The following is a 19506-nucleotide window of genomic DNA, read 5'->3' as shown; positions in this document are numbered from 1 at the left end:
ATTTAGTCTAAATAGCTCCAGTTCCCTCATCCACTTCTCATAACACTTGTTCTCTAGACCCTTCACCAGCTTTGTTGCCCTTCTCTGGACCTGCTCCAGTACTGCAATGTCTTTCTTGTCTTGAGGTGCCTAAAACCTCACAGTACTCAATGCACTTGGTGTCATCCTGATGTACGTGCAAAGAAGAATTTTTGTCATATGGCTTATTGCCAGTGTTCCTGAGAAAGTCACATATGTAATTTTTCCTCTAAGTTGATAAAATACATTAATTAGTTTTTGAAATACTGCAAAAAGAGATTTAGAAATATTTAAACCTTATTTGTTAAGAAAAAGCCAACGTTTCCCTTACTCTCTTGAAGACCCAAATGAAGAGCTTCTCTGTCAACCAGCTGTCACTGACAGTGATATGTTACCAGGCACCAAAAGCTCTGTGCCTCCTGATCTCGGGGCACTCATGAAAAGTTAGCTGAAGGTACTTGGTCAGTGAAATTCCCGACTTGCTTTGCAGTTTTCATTTCTGATTTTAATGCTATCTTAGAATAAATGTTTCTCCTTTAATGTTAAAGTCTCTGGATGATTTCTGATCCCACAAGATTCATTCCAGCTTCCTGTCCATTAATAGCTGATTTGGATATAACAAATTATTCTGTCCATTCTGAGAGCTGCTCAAGCTATCCAGTAATCCTTATTTGCTGCTAGTCATGTCCATCTCTCAGAGAACAAATTAAAAAATAACTCTCTCATGTCAGTTAAGACCTTATATTTTTCCAGCCCCACCTTGATTCCTTGATTGATAGGACTATTTCCCCCCCCCCTCTTTCTTTGTTGTGCTTGTGAAGGCCAGTAGATTTACAACTCTAAAAGTCAAAGTCCTTTACCTACAGATCAAGCACAGCAAAGAGAGCATCAATTTTCAGATTATCCTGCCCATCTATTTCAGTACTGGAGGGGGCCAATTTATGAAATGAGGTTCTCTGTGTCTGTTTTACCTCCTCAGACTGGGGATGGGAAAAAAAATCACTGGCTATTTCAGGGTCCAGGAGTGCCAGAATGAAAACCTGGACTTAAAAAAGAGCAGATTTCAGCAAATTCAGGAAGCAGTTAGACAGAGTCTCTTGAGAAGAAATTCTAAGTGAAGAAGCACAGAGAGCTGGTGGCTATATTAAAAGCAAATTAGCAGCTTGTCTCAGTGCAGACAAGCAATATAGTTTACAGTAAACCCTATATAGCTGCATCAGGAGCACTTCATTACTTGAAATCCAAAAAAGAGTCTTGCAAGGAGTGAAAACAAGACAAGGAGGCAACATAAACAATTCTTCTGAATGCATGAGGAACAAGAATAAGGCTAAGGGAGTTGTAACTCCACTCCTTAATAGACACAGAGAACAAATAAAGGATGATAAAGAGGTGTTTAAAGTATTCAATACTTTTTCAGCTGAATCTTCATTAGAAAAGATATTGCCACAATGTTGCATTCAAGTGGTTGAAAAAAACATACGGACTGGTTTGCAATAGTCTCTTGCAAAATGAGAAGGCATTTCAAGCTGGATTCCACAGGATAATTTTTTCCTTGGGACTATTTCTGTTCACTGCCTCCATTATCAGTGAGAATGTTGGAAAAGAATTCACGGGCAGCAGACATCAAGCTGGGAAGGAACTGTAATGAGTTTAGAGGACATAATCAGGAAAAGAGTGTTCCTGATGAGTTGGAGAAATGATCTGGACCCAGTGAGATGGAATTATTTCGAGACAAGTTGGAAATGTTACACATAGAAATTAAATACATAAAAACAGATTGCAAAGTAAGTGCTGAGACAGCACTACTGAGAAGCAGGAGATGGAGTTTTGGCATACTGCAAACTGAGCAAGCCAGTAATATGTTGGTGTTTTGAAAAAGGTGAATCTTTGGGTAGGTGGTGTTAGCAGGCAGCCGGTACAAGAGCTACTTATGCCACTACACCCAGTGCTGCTGAGATTGCACCTGGCACAATGTGTCCACATTTGGATATCATGTTGGAGACAATCTGGTCAAAGCAGCAAAAATAGGAGATGCTTCAGAAAGCATGGGATAAGTGGGACTTCGGTTTTGTCTAGAGAACAGACAGCTGAGGGGAATCACAAACCTTTCAATACATACGGAACTATTTTTTACTTTCCTTCTTCTACAGGCAGAATGAGAAATAGTTGGCTTAATATATAGCAACATACCCTTAGATTAGGTGGAATGAAAGCCTGTAGGAAAGCTGTAAGCCCTGGGTGTGTGGAGAGGAAGGATATGGCAGAATTGCTTTCACTTAAAGCTTTCTAGAGCATGTGAGAGGGTGTAGGGGATGGAGTGAAACAACTTGCAAGACCCCTCTGGTCTCCTTCTCAAGCCAGGCTATAGAACTGGGGAGAAATTTTGGAACACTACATAGTCCATTCCTCCTCCTCAAAGCACAGTGACCTACAAAGCATTAGTGTTTCAGAAAGCAAGATACGGTGCTTAAAATAACCCCACAAAATAGAAAGTAATACTTCTCATTTTTTGCTGTACCACAGCAGAGTCTCGAACTCTGTCTGTACTAGGCAGAGGTGTCAGTAGCAACCCTGTACTATGAAGGGATCTGCCCTGCAGTTTGGATGTGGGTGTTGTGGGGTTAAGTGCAATATGTTTTTACAACCAAGTTACATGCAATATGTTTTACAACCATCAGATGCTCTGTAGGTCACAGGTTGGGTCATACTAACCTGCCTGTGAGGTATTACATCCAAAGAGCCAGTGGAGGAAGGATCATGCTGGAGTGAAACTGCATTGAAGGTGAAGCTGTTTGCAGGGCTAAGGTGGCAGATTTCCTGGCTTCCTAGCCCCTCTTCCCACAAGGCTGGACACCTAGGCTCTGAGATTGGAAAGTAGATGGTCTTGGAAAAGAAGAGGGTGCAAGCAACTCATCTGCTGCTGGAGACAATTTCTCTGTCCAACTGTGACACCAGTTACAGGGATGGTGTTTCATGCAGTGGAAAGCCCAGGTGGATTTTGTCAGAGGATGGTGAACGCAGAGGGCCAGAGTAGGACTGTGAGAAGTAAACTGTTAGTTCTTGAATCTGGGGTCTGTCCACCAGTCCCTACAAACCTGGGTGCAAGCAGACCTCTGATTTTATGTGAAATCTGGTGTGCTGTAGCAGTCATGGCACGGGCACGGGGAGGCTCAGTGAGACAGCATGAACTCCTCTCCCTGTGCAGAGGAAGGGAAGCTGGCCCCAGCCGAGCTCTCATTTGTGCCTTTTTCTTATGGTCTGTGTTTAAAATTAAAGTGGGCTTTGTCTGTCCTAAGGTACTGGGATATATGTCACTCCATACATGTCAAGTATTCCCACAGGTCTGGAGCTGCAGAGCTGCCCTCACCATTTTTTGAGCTCTGGAGGAGAAAGGAGTCCCAAGGAAACTTGAGAATGAGTTTTGAGCTTGAAAAAGAGTTTCTCAATCCCTCCCCACCTTTCTGGAGTCATTCCCATAAAATAATAATTGCTTTTCAAGCCAGTTCTACTTTTCTCCCATGCTTGAAAAGCTGCTCCTCCCAGCTCTGCGTACAGGCACCCATTGGCTCTTCTCCAAGAAATACTCAGTGAAGAAACGCCTGCTCACATACCTGCTGCAAACCATTTACATTTTGCTCTCCTTGGCAATAAATTAGCTCCACAGAGGAGGTCTGAGCAACGAAACAGTTGTTTTGAGCAGGGAGGGAGTCTGTATTCTGTGACAGCATTTAAACAGCCAGCCCTTATCACCGTGAATATAGGAGAGCAAGGGAGCTTGTTGATGCAAACTAACAGCAAGTGAACTGAGATCGCCAGCAGAGTAGCTTCCCATGCGAAAACCCCGATTCCCTTCTTGACGAGGCCATGGCAAAGCCAAGTCAAGGACAGAGCCTCTTTTTTTTTTTTTTTTTGTTTCCAAACCAGCTATTAATGGAATAAGTAATTCTGCAGACCTGTCTTTCACATCTCACTCACTTTATATGCAGTCTAATTAATTCTGTTGGGGAAAATAATTGGCTCACATCAGGTCGATCTGACTGAAGTTCTAAATAACTTTGGTTGAGTGACATTTATATTTCAGCAACTAGTCTTGGGTGAAGCACTCACACATGCAGAATACTAAGCCTGTGCTAACTTGGCACAAAAATAGCACTGTGGTCTATCAAGTGACATTAAGTCCCACCTATAAAAAGCCATGCAGCTGCCTCTGAGATGTGGTTATCTCAAGAGAGGGGGAGGGGAGCAGACCAGCCTGTGCTGGTGCCAAGTGGTGAGCAGCATGGACACACTGCTCATTGGTGGGAGGGTGGAGTGGAAAGCTTCTCAGCTGTGGAGAAGTGATAGGAATGACCCCATGGGAGGTGGCAAGGAAAGATTTTTTTGAGCATGCACTCATGTCAGGAGGGTGCATAGGCGAGGAGCAGTCAGTGGTGGTAGGGAGGGACAAAGGTTTCAGACAGTGTTGGAAGATCTGGTTTATGGGAGGAACGGGGCATCGCAGGCAAAAGACTGGTGTAGCTTAAGCTGTGGCTGTCTTCACCTGAGGGACAGACCTGGTCAGAAAGGGTGGGCCTAAGTGCTGGCAGGGAAATGTTCTGACAGCTGGACTGCCATGGTGTGAATATCTTCCTCTCACTGCAATGTGGGGTAGGGTGTTCCCGTCTCTGTTTTTTAAGGCATGAGCATCTTGACTTGAGAAACACACAGATGGAAGGCAAGTGTTACTCTACTGAAGGTCAGAGCTACGCTAAAGTACCTTTCGTTTTCTTCATCCTACAGTTTCTCTGTGAACATTTGGGTCAGTGCTTCTCTCCCCCTCCACTCAACAATTTTTAGATCTGCAGCCAGATCCTCACTCTCCAACTCAGCCTTCATCTCCACTTGCAACAGCATCAGCCCACTCTCTTGGATCCCAGGAAACAAAATTCATCTTTCCATCTGGTCCTCTTCATCTTGTTGAATAGGTAGCATTTGCCTGAGATAGCTCACCCTGTACTGAAGAACAACATATTTCATGCTGCACTGAGTGCCACAAAAGGCCTTTTTTTTTTTTTTCCATAAGCAAACTGTGTAAACTGGCTCTCCTACTGCAAACCTTTGCTACAAGCCTGTGTTGGCTGCTGGTCTCTCTGGGGGAAGCCTGGGTAAATGAACAAGTGTGAAGAATGGTGTCACAGCCTTCTGCATTTCCTTTCTTCCCAATGTTAAAAATAACATCTAATTTGTAAATAAACTATCTCCTAGTCTATTTTTATAGTGCTTTTAAGATGTGATGGATTAGCAAGTCCACATCCTGGCTTCCTCTTCAATCACAGCTCACATCCAGCCTGGGCAGTAGCTGCGTTTGCTTGTGTTTGATTTGTGTCAAATCACAGCATGTCATCGGTGTATTTCCATCCTGCTCTGGAGGATCCACCCTCGTGGAGGAGAGGGGTTTCCATTCCAGCTGAGTTTCTGTTTTCTGTCCCAGGATTACCAACACAACATGCACACTGGCATTTTCTGATCACTGTAATGAGGACACCAGTCTGCAAGAACTACCAGCTTGTTCACTGTAGTAACTGAAAGTTGCAGAGCACTGAAGCAAGTGTTGGTGTTACTCTTGCTCCCCTGCCCTGTCCAGGGCCAAAAGCTGCCTGCTGACTGAGAGGGTTTGCCGACACCGTTACACTACTTGCTGTTGCTAAAGAGCCTTGTTGCCTTTACTAGCCCTACAAAGGAGCACATCAACACCAACGTGAATGTTTCTTTCAACCAGCTCTCATCTTACGTTCTCTCAGAGGTCAATAGCCCTGATATGATTTGGCAAACAGAAATATGGGAGTGTGGAGGTGCTCAACATCCAGCCCATAAACTACATAATGGTTTGCCATTCTCCAGCTCTCCTTAATGTACCTGATTGAAGTCAAGCTCTGAGACAGCATGGAGAAAGGCTACTTAGAACAGGTCATTCACACAAATGTCTTGGGCAGACCTCTGTGGCTAACTAGAAACTGAGATTTTTATTCCTCCCTTCCCTCCAGTAGGAGGAGATAGACTCCTGCCCAAAGCTTATTTGGGACCCTTGGTGAGTTCCTAAAGTGTGTGTGTTGATGATGATTATAAACCTCCTATTTACAAATTAATTTTCAAGCACAGATACTGAGGCTGACCTGGGAAACCAACACTGACAAATACCCTTCAGACAGGTTATATTCTCACTAAATCTACTGCTCTCTTTGGCCTCTGCACTGGGGAAGAACTCAATGTTAGAAAACACATCAATGGTAGAATAAAAGGGATAGCAGTTTAATTACTTATAATCTGAGATTGTTTGCAGTCACTGCCATCCAACCAATGGCTGGACTTGATGATCTTTAAAGTCTCCTCCAACCAAAACAATTCTATGATTCTTATTGCTAAGCTAAAGGAGCCAAAGGAATCATTGCAAAGCTACTAGACTGTGAGCGTGGCCATCACAGGTAGAGTGGAGCTAGTCTTAATGCAGCTAATTTGTACACAACTAGCAATAAAATCATGTCAGCTTAGAGCCCAGGATGCTGTGTAACAATGTGCCTGTAGCCATTGTACTTACTGCAGCCTGGACCACTGCTGTTTCATCCCAAACTATACCTGAAGGAACTTTATCAAAGCTAATCCTGAGTGCATGTATTTAGTCTGTTTTTGGCTGAGGTGGAGCCTCCAGCACTGAGGAAGCACCAATAGATTGCTGTTTGTCCAGCTGTGTCCCAGCACCCATCAGGTCTTTCCTAACACAGTGCTGAAGTCAGCAGGTACTCTTAATGGGACACTCCAACTCTTCCATCAGCTCCCAGAGCCTTCAAACCCTTAAAGGATTCTGGCTGTGCTAAATTTGCTGCTGAGGAAAAAAATCAAATAAGAAACCTCTGGTGGTGACATAGAACAGATCCAAGCTGGTGGGATGGCACAGAAATCCTGCTGCCTACCCCAGGATGGGGTCCACTGCTCTGAACAACTGGAGCAAAGCTTGCCTGTGATCAGCTCACCACTTTCAGGTATGGTTCTAAAACAGAACCAGCTGGATGAAATCCCATGACCTGTGTTGTGAATAAGACCAGGCACCTTCTGCCTTTAAATCTGAGTCCAGGAAAATAAGACAGCATTAAATAGTACTCTGCCTTAGGAAAATTCTGTGTTACATATTTCTTACTTTACCTTGAAGATTTTCCCCAATCCCTCCCTGCCCCCACTTAAAGATTTATTTGGTTTCTTCTCTCTCCAGGCTCAATCCAATTAAACAAAAAAATTGTTTTATTCATGTGAGTGTTCTGTGAACTTTACTCAGGAAAAGTGCTGAATATACCAAAAGTAAAGAACAGTTTTTATGTGACCAGGTTTTTTTTTCTGCGATTTTTTTTTTTCCTTCTTGCTCAACTAAGCTCTTTTTCTCTTGGGTAAAGAAATGGCTGAAACCCCCCACTTCAATATACAGACAAGTGAAACTTCAATAAAATGACAAAACCATGAAATGCTGTTTTGTTGGTCACTGAATTAATTTTCCACATTGGGAGCATTTCCTAACAAGTGATTAACAAAATAAGGCCTTGATCCTCTCAATTGTAAGAGGATTTAAAAATGGCAAAATTAAGCTCTTGGAATATAAGAATGGTTAGATTTAGGATTGTCTGGGCAATATTAATTTGATTCCCATTTCCATATGTGTTATGATACCATCTTTCATCTTGTACCTACGTACTTGCATACCAATTTTTCCCTGGGAACCTCTCCTACATTCACTGTCCAAAATAAATTGTGATCTCATGATTAGCTTTTTCATACTTTTCATAATTTCTCTTCGCTATTCAGAGTGCGTCTCATGCCTTATTTACAGTCTGTGATTCAAACTGTGCTGTAGAGGAAATGGATGGCAATTTCCTGATTAACTTTCCTGCCTAACCTTTTGTGGCAGCATCCAAGTGCTTCCCAAGTTTTCATGAATTTGTCTAGACAGCTTCTGTGTGAGGTCTACAGGGCTGCTGGAGGCAGGGGTGTCAGGAAAAGACGTGGGACCCAGGAGCTGTGAGATCAAGCCTTTGCAAGGCAGCGTGGTGAAGGAGGAGAAAGGAGATGCAGCTTAGTCAGGATGCTGTGAACAGGACAGCTAGGAGCCTGAGGGAGGGCAGAAGTGTTTGTGGGCGAGCAGGGGCACCAGGCGCAGGTGTCCTGCAAGGGGCTCAGCCGGCTGTGCCAGCAGCTCCACTGGGCGGGGGCACGGAGCACTCTGTGAGGCAGGGAGAGTGCCTGGCCATGCCTGCACCCTTGGCCCCACGCTGCCTCCATGAATTTATCCAGGGCACCACTGGGCCACCCACCTCCTCCCCCTTCCTATCTTTTGTCTTCTGCTGGTGGGATGAGAAAAGTAATGCTACCAGTGAGTGTTCTTCCTTCAGTTGCCAGGGGCCTGAGGGTCAGACTGCTGCTAGGACAGGATGCACTGGACACCAGGAGCTACCTGATGTGACTCTTGTGCTGAAAGCCCCACAGGGGATTTCAACCAACATGAGGTGAAAACAACTGCAGCAAGATTACTAACAAGACATTGCATCAAACTGACCCCAAATCCATCACAGTACCGTTCGCTGGCAGTCACTATCCCAGACCTGGAGACAAGGGATGAGTCCAACAGAAAAAGAGCCATCTTCTCAGGTGTGGGATCACCAGAATGAGGAGCTTCTCACTGGGACTAATCGCTAGGGTGAATGTCACTCACTGGTGATTTCTGATGTGCAGCCGAAGAGGGCAAGTGGGGATTTACCCCTTGTAGGAGAGAGAGGATCTGACTCCACGCACAGGTGTGCCTTGAGTTCCTCTCCTGAAGTGTCCATCCCTTCTACCTCGAAACCAGCTGTGTTTTAGGGTGTATTCATAGCTGTTCTGCTCAAGGGTGTTTCAGCTGGGAGGTGCAAGTGTGGATATGCCAACGTGCACAAAAAAGCAGGGATTAGCAGGGAGGTTTCACAGCATTTATACTGCTTACACTGCTGATGATTGTATTGCATGCTTTGAAGTCTCCAGGGGATACAACTCTGGGCTTGCCATTCCCCAGTGAGACTGTTTCTCAATTAAAAAGCAAGTGCATTTTCTTAAAAGGAAAGAAAAATGGTGGTAAGAACTAATATTAGCAGAGCCACACAGGTGGATTACATATATAAATTGAATGCAATTGGATGTTCTGTATGGGAGGAAACTTTTTATATGAATTTATGGATTAGATAGTTTTGTTTGTGTATTGGGCAAGGGAAGTATGTATGTCTTTATTTTAGGTGTGGTACAGCTAGTTAACTCTTAAAGTGATAAGAGATTGTGATTATTGCTGCTTTTCTGATTTTGTGGCCTTATTACTCTACTTCTATTCTGGACCTGGTGCCTGTGAATAACTTAAAGATTGAACCTTAGCCAGTAAGCAGCCAAACAAATGTATTTCAGCAAAACTTAGTGTCATGCCTGGATGCCATGTCCCAAAGCTAAGCTCTACATCATTGAAATCGTGTGGCAGAAAATAGCATATTGAACCACACAAAGGTATGGATCAATGAAGTCATTAACAAAGTGACCTTATGGATAGGGGAGACAATGCAGAGACCCTCTGTGATGTTGCCCAAGGGTCTTCTTTAGGGGCAGGCTACACAGTAATGACTGGTAATATGGAGAGTGGCAACACATTAAAGAGGCCCTTTACAGCAACCCTCCTATAACTGAATTTCCAGGAACAAAAGGACTTTTCTCTCTTTCATGCCAAAGCTTGTTTGATCTGGCACGTGGGCAATGTCAGGAAGCTGTTGTGGGGAAGCCAGCCCTGTTGCTGTCACCATCGTCTCTGGTCCTCTTTCGTCTCTCACCCTGGGCACGGCTGCCCACTGTCCTTGCGTCCTGCTGGGCTTGGGGCAGACGTGGGGTGAGCCCTCCTTGCAGGACAGGCAGAGGAGGGTGAAATGCAAGTTTCCAGAGAGGACTTGGCACTAGAAGCTGTAAGTGAGACTTTATTGTCAAGCTGTAAACTGCCTCAACAGCTCTTGCCTAGCTAATATCATGCATATTAAATTGAATGAGCACAAAAAGATTTACCAACTTGAGCATCTCTGCCCCTATTATGAAGTCATCAAGTGGAGCGAGGGTGGAAGCAAGTCTCTGTGAGGTAAATAAAATAAAATAAATTCTTCTTTTCTCTAGATTCTTACAAGCCTTTGGGAGGCCAAGAAGATCAAAATAGGTTTTTGTTTTCCTATAGTTTTCCAGTCATACTTACGTTGCCTCATATTACCTACACACAGTGCCTGTTTATTTCTTCCCTGTTCCCTAAAAAAGGGAAAATAAACTGGGGGGAGTCCAATTACTGAAACTTAATTAAAACAATTTAAAAATTACTTAAGCAATTATCTAACAAGTGATCTTTTTGGTAACAGCTGTACCCAGGCAATTTATTACTTAGTGAAGCCAACCCTGTTTTTTAATATAAACAGACTAATTAATCAGTGGTTAACTCTTGTAATGACTAGCTCTGGCATTTAATTATTGCTGCTGTCATGAAGTGTAATAGCTTATTTCCCAGGGTTATTATGCAAATTGCCAACAGTGACCACTCTGTGTGAAGTTAAAGCACTTTCCACTGGTTATCGCTCATTTCCGCATCCTCATGACTTTTTGGAGCACATGCCTTTCCTGGTGTGAAAAGTCTCAGGCAGCTTTTCAGCTCAGTAGTAAATTTTTAGGAATGCTGGAGTGAAACATTCCAGTTTTCCAGATTTTAATTGCTGAAAAGGAGGAGGAAAAATGTCTACTTCCTACATTAGAAATTACTAAGAGAAGAGTAGCACATCTAACAATAATGCTTAAAAGGACACATGAGTGTTAAGGAAGACATAAGTCTCTGGGGTGAGCATGCATATCTGCAGTGTGTATCCATGGACATGACAAGTTCACAGGTGCAGGCAGGTGGCTGCATGTGTGCATGTGCATGCAGCCAGCCCATAAATCCCCTCCCTGCCTCTCCTGCTCTCCCACCAGGAACTGCCCCCCGGTACCGAGTACGGAACCAGCGTAACTCTGCGTGCCCCTTCTGCTTCCCCGCTGTTACCAAGCCCTCTGTGCTTTACAGAGTTAAAGATTTTTTAATAGATTTAATAAACCTGAAAGGCCCAGCAACAGATGCCAAATTTGATCATCTCACCGGAGCTGACAATAAAGAGGTTTGCATAAACACAGCAGGGAGGAAAGCAGAGAGAGCAGAGGAGTCATTAGAGAAGAGGCTAGTGTGAAGCAATTGCAGGCAGCAGTCAGTAGGGCAGTAAAAGCTAATAAAACTTTGATGTTCTAACCACACCAATCAAAGAACAAGTCTCTCATTCTTATCTCCTATCTCCTTAGCCTTCACACAGCAGCTTGTGGGAATGGCTTGACTGGTTTTTGTAGATAAATAGATCCCAGGTAAGCTATACCTGAACATCTCTGTCAGTCTACTGAAGTGCAACAAACCTTCAAAATCCCTAAAACAAAGCCATGAACTTCACAAGTTTTCACTGCCAGCTCTCCTCAGCCTTGTGGTAGAGAAAAGGCTCGGGGGCGGGCTTTGAAGGAGCAAGTCAGCACATGGGAATGGAGGGAGAGAGGAAAGGATGGCCTTTTTTCAGAATCTGTTTTTGGCCTACTAGCCAACCTGTGTTAACCTCATGAATGAAAAGGGAGAACAGGAAGGAGCTGCTGTAATGGACCTAGACTAGACATGAATCTGAATTTGTGCCTGCCATAACCACCCCTGCCTGACTCTTAGGATGAAGGCACTCAGTGATCCCTCTCCATCACACAAATCCCCCTATCTGTAACCGTCTGTGAGGTTAGCTCACATCTGGTGAAAAGTGAGGCTGTTTTCTTAGAGGCCTTATTGCACAGGTTAATGCTGGTCATGACTAGGATTGAACCTTTTTTGAAAAATCCAGCACTGTTTCACCACTGGTGGAGGCAGAAAAGGCAGTTTTGAATTGCTTTAAACCCTGACCATTGCTCTTGGCAATGAAACATTTTTTTTAGTGGCTCAGCATCCAGATCTGGGGTTAACCCAGCTTCTACTTAATTCAAACACCAAGCCCAGAAGGAAACAGAAGAGCAGCTTTGCTTGCTGGAAACACACTGTGGAGGCAGTTGGTTTTGTCCTGGCTGCCCTGACCTCAGTAAAACAACACATGATCTGACAGCATGGGCACTTACTAGCCCGGGCTTCAAGCATCCATGGGTTGTAAACAGGCTGCATGCATACCAATAAGTACTCTCCTTGCTGGGGAAGAGTTGAAGGCCAGACTTTTCGTTGGGGTCCATGTCTGCCCTCACACTGTCACCAGAGATGACCTCCTGGCTTCCTGTGGGTGCTAAAGCAGCCGCCTCCTATGAGGTGAAAAAACAGGTCAGTGATGGGTCAGGCACCTGAATGTTGCATCTCCCGGACACCAGGAAGCAGCTGAGATGTGTGGCCTGTGTGCCACTGTCCCTGCTGAGCAGAGAAGGCAGGTTGCCTGCCGGTGAGGCAGGGCAGCAGGAGGTGTGCTCCACCGGCTGAGCCAGGCACTGCCCTCTGTATGTATTTCTCGGTTATCTCAAAGTTTTGATGACCCAGAAGTTTGTTTTCACGGGTGAGGAAAAGGGAAATTGTTGCATTGTTTCTTGTTTGCATACCACGGCGTGTTTCCAGGAGCACAGATGCTCTTACAGCTCTTGATACTAACTGAGCAGATTAGTCTGGTCCAAAGCATCACATTTTTACTGAGCGCTGGGGGGGTGCTACTCCCCCCAGGTGCTGGCAGTACCAAGCGGTTTAGTAAATGGTGTTCACATCTCCCATCAGAAAGCACGTGGAATTAGGGCAGTCATATATTTCCTCCAATTTGGCATTGAACTGGAGGCACAGAAGAAGTGTAATTTCCACACCAGACTGGAGATATAGTAGGAAAGCCATCTAACAGGTGAAAAATTAAGTGGCCCCTGACACAGGCAGCTACTCCTTCCTGCCTGTCACAGCCTTCTCCAGGGTCCCCTGATGTCTCTGTGTAGTATAAACTGTGCTCATTTCACAAGCTCACTTCAGGCCAAACGGCTGTTAATTGCACTCAACTGTGCTTCTGCAATTGTCTGCAGGCGCTCGGCTCCTACATGGAGTTTCTCTGTGCTGCAGTTGGAATGCAGCATTAAAGAACAGGTTGCATTGCCCAGACCGCTTGTTATCCATGATGGGCTGCAAAATCTGATGCTGCAGAAGCACTGTCTTCACTGTGGGCTCTCAAAGCTTGTTGGTGGTCTCGGTACTTCCCTGCACTGTCATGACTGACCACAACCAACTTGGTTGTGTGTGCACATCACAATCACACCTCCTAGCAGTGGGGGTGGAGGTGGCTGAGACAGCAAGTGCTTGGAGGGGGACCATCTTTTTGGTTCACGGTGATGGTCCAGGTTGCTACCATGCCCCTTGGAGTGTGGCCAGCATGGAGCACTCCCCCACTGCCTTGGCCTGGCCCCTCTGCTTGGGAGCTGATATAGTGGGTGCTGCAGGATTAGCCATGCAGATGGAAGCGTGGGCAGCTGCACACGCTGGATGGGGAGGCAGATGGGTAACAAGCACAAGTTGCCAAAGCTTGGTAGTAAAAGCCTTGTTCAATAAGTGCATTGTGTGTTACAGACACTTCTTTGCTTTTGCTGTGCTTTCCCTTTGTGGTCCAGCGTCACAGGCATGACTTGGTGGCTCTGCAGTCCTGGAGAAGTCTGCTTCTTTCTCTGGTGGACCACTCTCAGATATGCCTCATCACTACCACAGATGTCCTTCCACAGTCCTAAAATCATCTGAATGGCTTTCATTAGCAAAAGAAAATTTACTTTCAAAGAGATTTTTTCTTTAACAGATGTTCTTTTTTGTGGTTATCTTTTCTTAATACTTCCATCTTGTTTTTGTAATATTTAACTGCAACTGAAGTGAGTTGCCTCTGCTCTTGTTTTGTCTCCCAGTATGCTGTATTTCCTCCCATGGATATGGACCTGCATTAAGTGAAAACAGGGTTTTCTTTAATACTCCGTGTCTTGAGTGTTTGCTGTTTCAATTACATTAGCTCCTAGAATGACCTCGCTGTACTACCTACTGTAGAAGAAAATGGTTAGGGAATTTGTTAATTTTCAAAACAAAATACATCCATAGAACTAGACCTGGTTGACTGATGAGCAAAATAATATTGTGCCTACGGCTTGCATAGATCTTAGCATTTAAAATATGTGAATCTGCTTTAGTGATGCTTACACAGTTTTTCTGCTTATCCTCAGTAGCCATGACATGATGGAGCTTGATTAAAGGAACATGGATTTCAATATCATGTTTGTACATGTGTTCACTTGAACTGCATTTGAAATGTTTAAATATGCCTGTCTGCTTTGCCTTCATGCTAATCAGTCATAGAGGTGAACTGGCACATTACCTGTTAGGTAACCAATTAGACAACAAGCTCAAGAATTCTAAGTAAAATATTGGGTGAGTTAGCTGTCCATCACACTTAGAACATAGATTTGAGGAGTTTATGATCTGTTCCCAAATACGTTATGAGAAGAAATTGGTCTTAATGTATATAATCACTTATTCACTGTGAAACGTTCTCCCAGTTTCTCATTCAAAACACAAGATAGTTAACTACGTGCCATTAGCCCTACTTTTCTAGACTCATAGCTCTTAGGGCCAAGGGGGTAATTAAGGTCATCTAAGCTGACCTTTAGCTTTATACAGGCTAAAAACGCTCTTCTGATTATTTCTGTGTGGAGTCCATAATTTCTGCATCAGCAACAGCACATCTTTTAAAAAAGCAGTTAATTGTGGTTTAAAAACACCATGTGCTACAGAATCTGGTATGTTCCTTTAAGCTTTTTTTGATAATTAGCCTTGTTGCTAATATTTTTGTCTTGCTTCTAATCTGAATTTATCCTGCTTCAGCTTACAGCCATTGAATCTTACTATACCTTTACACCAACAGATTACAGATTCACCTCCCATCAGAAACCCCTTTCATAATGGGGTTTGGTTCATGGTCAAGATCATGTAACCTTTTATCATCTCTTGGATAAGCTGGAAACATTAAGCTTCAAACATACAGCCAAGGTGTCCTATCTCAGTTTACTCTTGTAGCTTCTGTCTGAACCTTTTCTAGTTTTCGCTTTTATGAGGCAGACAACATTTCCCTAGAATTGCCAAAACTCACAGTTGGCAATCCCCTGCCTGGGGACTGTATCCAGCCTCTCATAGCTCCAAATTAGGCACTAACTCAGTAAGAAGGATGCACTGGGCACAGAGCTGAATCTTGCTGCTTGCTGGAGTGTGGTAATGGTGGCTTGAGTGTCTTGCCTATATACAAGAAGAAAAAACCCCAGTCAATAACACAGAAAAACTTTGTAGTTTGAAAGTCCAGTTTTGTGAAGCTGAAAACCTTCAAAAGCCAAATTGTCCTAGACAAAGATTTTAACATGCAAGACAGTGAAGCAGTATGTGCAGTTTTGTTTCCCTGCATCTCAAAAACGGTAATAGAGGAGCAGAAAGGTTCAGAGCAGGACAAGAAGAGTCATCACAGATAATGTGAAAATAATTTCATTCAGGGAGTGATTAAATAGACTAGACTGTCAGCTTGGAAAGGTGTTGATTGAGGAGAGGACGTGACAGAATACAACTGAAAATGGAGCAGAAAAGGTGAATGGCAATGACTGAGTGCAGTGATGAGGAAAAATCGAATGAAAAGACAGAGTGAATGAAAAGATAGACTTCTTTATCCATCCTCTAATCAAACCCGGATGTTTCCTGTCATGTGGGCTGTGTGGCTGCTAAAAGTCTATATGGATTCCAAAAGCAACTGGGCAAAGGAAGGGAAGAAATATCCAGCAAGCTCTGTAGGATACAAAGGCCCCCACTGCCAGCTCAGACCGTGCTGGAAGACACACAAGGGCGAGGGGAGGTATGGGGAGGTGCTGGCTGGTCTGTACTGCTTGGTTGTTTGCACTCCAGGCAAGCTGGCCACTGCTTGAGGGTCACTGCGTGGGCCTTTCATCAGACCCTGTCCAGCTGTTTTCATGGTCTTAAAATGGGAAGTGTAATTGGGAATTTTATACAATTGTTTTTTGCATGCCCCAAAGCCACACAGCTGCCCAAGTAAGAGGAAAAAAAAAAAGTTGCCCTGGTAAAAAGAACCAGGCTGGCTTGAAACAGGCAAATACAGCTGAATACAAATGCACACACAAGGAGAAAAAAAGAGATAGTAATGAATATAAATTAGAAGGGTGGAAAACCAGAAAATGTCTTAGTGAAGTGACAGGATACAAGGGAAAAACCAAAGGCAAGAGGGCAAATGATCTTAACCAAAATGTTGAGTATGTCTTCTAATACAAAAAATATCCTAACCGTGATACAAGTCTGTTAAAACATGTTTTCAATGTAGAAGTGGCAAATAGTTTCAATATATCTTCTTGTTTCAAGCATTATTTTTTTTTTAAGTCTGCATGAAGAATTCACTGAAGGTGAAGATGAAATCTGTTCCTTTCCAACAGTAACTTGGCAATATGTGAAGCAAGAGCTAATAAGCTGGCTGGTTTTAACCAGTAGGTCTGGCTGCAGCAAGAGCTTTTAAAGAGCTGGATGAGGAGATGTGTGGGCTATTAAAGTTGGTAAATCATGGGAATGCTAGAAAGACTTACTTGCCTGGAGAAATAGAAGATACAGATACTGGTAATTATAGGCATATCAGCCTGATACAGGCAGTGAGCCTGAGTAAAATAATATGATTTCATTAGCGACAAGGCAAAAAAAGAACTACATTGAACAGTGATCAGTTCAGGCTTAAGGGAAGTTCAATACCCACATGGTACTATGTGTATTTGTTTGGTGGCAAAGGTGTTGGGGTAATGTGTTCACGTTCCTCTAAGGTATTTGTAATAGTAATTAATTTTTTAAAATTGAGAATTATTCAAAGTAATATGTCATGTTAAATGGGATTAAAAATATTTTAGCAGACTGGGCCCAAACCCTGCTTTTATGTGTAGGACCATCTTCAGCAGGCAACAGCTGGTTTTCTTGACCTATGTTGTTTAACTCTTGGCTGTATGAATGACCTAAAAGCAAATCTACAAAAAATATTGCTGAGAGCTGGGATGTGAGGATACTGAAGAATATACACCACTGAACTGAATTATTTCTTAAAATGTGCTTTGGTACAGCAAAAAGTGAAGGGATGCTTTTAGGGAGAAGACAAGTAGAATATCAGCTGCCTTGGTTATCAGCAACCCCAGAAAGGACTTGACCAAAGCCTGCATAGCTGAACTAAGAACAGAAATCTGATTCTAGAAGGATTCTCACTCTACAAGCTGAACAAGATCCAACAGTTTGAAGTTGAAGCTACAGAGTTCCTTTCTGAGATAAGATTAAACCTTTTTAACATCGGGAGTTCTTAGTCATCTAATTGCTTCCCAAGATTTCTAGCAGACTCATTGTCACCATAAATCTTTTGTCTGAGAGAGCATATAAAGGTGTTTTATACAGCAGGTCAATCAGGAACTGCAATTTTCACCTTTTTCAGGAAATGGATTTCTAAAAATTTCCATATGCCTCCAGCTCTTTTTATGCTCTTTTACACACCTTCTGAAAGTAGCCCATGGACACATCAGAAGATCAAGCTGGCCCACTGATCCCTTCTGCATATTTAACCAACACATTTACACGTAAGTCTCTGAAATGGGTACAGTAATACTGTGATAGTTTCACCAGCTTTGTACAGAAGATTTCTCCACCTCCTTAATACTTCCTGGTGTCCCACACATAACTCTACTATTGCCTGGGATGTTCAGCTGCATGTCCAAGCTGATTGCCTCCATCCTCTTCAGTACCCTGCAGACCAGTTTTTAGTGGTCACCATATGCTTACTTTCTACAGACATAACCTGGCTTCTACATTACAAACTGCCCAGACTGATATGTATAAATGAGTTGTCTCCCTCACTGCTTTATACTCTCTTATTTTTAGGCTCAGATGAAAACATTGTCATTGATTATTTTTATAATTTATTTCAGATAAAAGTATTAAATGCAGCTAGCTTGCAGACTGATGGTAATGAGAGATCTTTATCTTCCAGCCTAACTCCTGACCATCTAGAAAGACACTTTGAAAGGAGCTGGATTAAGATTTGACCAAGCAAATTGTGTTAGGATTAGGATTATAATTTTGTTATTAGCTTGCTTTTCCTGCTTGGACTGCTAGATGAGATTTCTGTCTTATTTATTTCTATAAGAGCAAAAAGGGACAAAGCCAGGATTCAATAAATCAAAGAATGAAAGGCAGGAGAAATGATCTTCAGTGGTGCAAGACTGTTTCATTCTGCAGAAGCACACAAAGTGCCCGTTTGTTGTGTGTGCATTTTGCCAAGATGAGAAGTTATAGACAATATTGATTTGGGCTCCCAGCTATTTGGAAGCAGCCACTGGGTGGAGGCCAAGAAGGCTGATGTCTAAATGCAAAGTCGATTGGCCTCAATAGGCTGTTCTTTGAGAGAGGGATCCCTTCTTTTCAGTGCTTGCACCTGTGTGTGATGTGTGCAGGCATGTATGGAGCTAACAGGAGGCAGCATTGTCCAGAGACCACAGCAGGGAAGCCAAGGGAAGGACACTCCATGCCAGTCCATGGTTTCAGGCTCCCTTGCTGGGATGGCAGGCAGTCTGTGTGAACTCTCCCCTTGCCTAAATTTAGGTGCTGTGAAAAGGGGATAATTTGACATGACATGTTGAAGGTGGTTGGAGGCCTCTAGGTGAAAGCTGTGCAGTAAATAAGTACTAAATTTCATTATGAAATTTCATAAATCCTTTTCCTGAAATTTGATAGATATTGGCTTTTCATATCACTTCATGACTGTGTAAACTGAGAATTGAGACCTTCTTTATCAACGATGAGACAACCTAATCCAAACTGATTTGATTTTTATTTTCTCAGGTAAGCTGTACAATATTCCACAATAATTGCTTGGAGGTGGCTTCACACAGGTAAGAAGAAATACAACTTAACCATCTCTTCTCTGCAGAGTGCTTGGACTAGATGTAGGAGATGAAGTCTCCATAACTACTTGATTTTCCACCATTTAAAATGTTTCTGCCATGTTTTCTGGCATTTCTCTGTCACAAAAGTGGTTGGAAAATGTGAATTTAAATTCTATTTTCCTCTTTTATAAACAATACAATGTATATAGTAACATTTACAAAGCTTATGACTACCTGGTTTTTATGGCCTGTAAATGTGGAAAATATGTGCCAAAGAAAGGAAAAGCACTCCTAGAAATCAATACAATATGTAAGGCCTCGCACAGCCAGCCGGCAAGAAAAATGTGATGGTTGACAAATACTTTGCTTCTTGCAGTACTCTGGGTTCTTGGCTAACCTCAGGCGTGCATCAGTTAAAGCTCTACGTGGATGACAGGATTTTGCTCA

The sequence above is a fragment of the Merops nubicus genome, unplaced genomic scaffold, assembly GCF_000691845.1.
Source record: "Merops nubicus isolate BGI_N331 unplaced genomic scaffold, ASM69184v1 scaffold3932, whole genome shotgun sequence".
NCBI classification, from domain to species: Eukaryota; Metazoa; Chordata; class Aves; order Coraciiformes; family Meropidae; genus Merops; species Merops nubicus.
Note: the sequence above shows the minus strand (reverse complement) of the source record.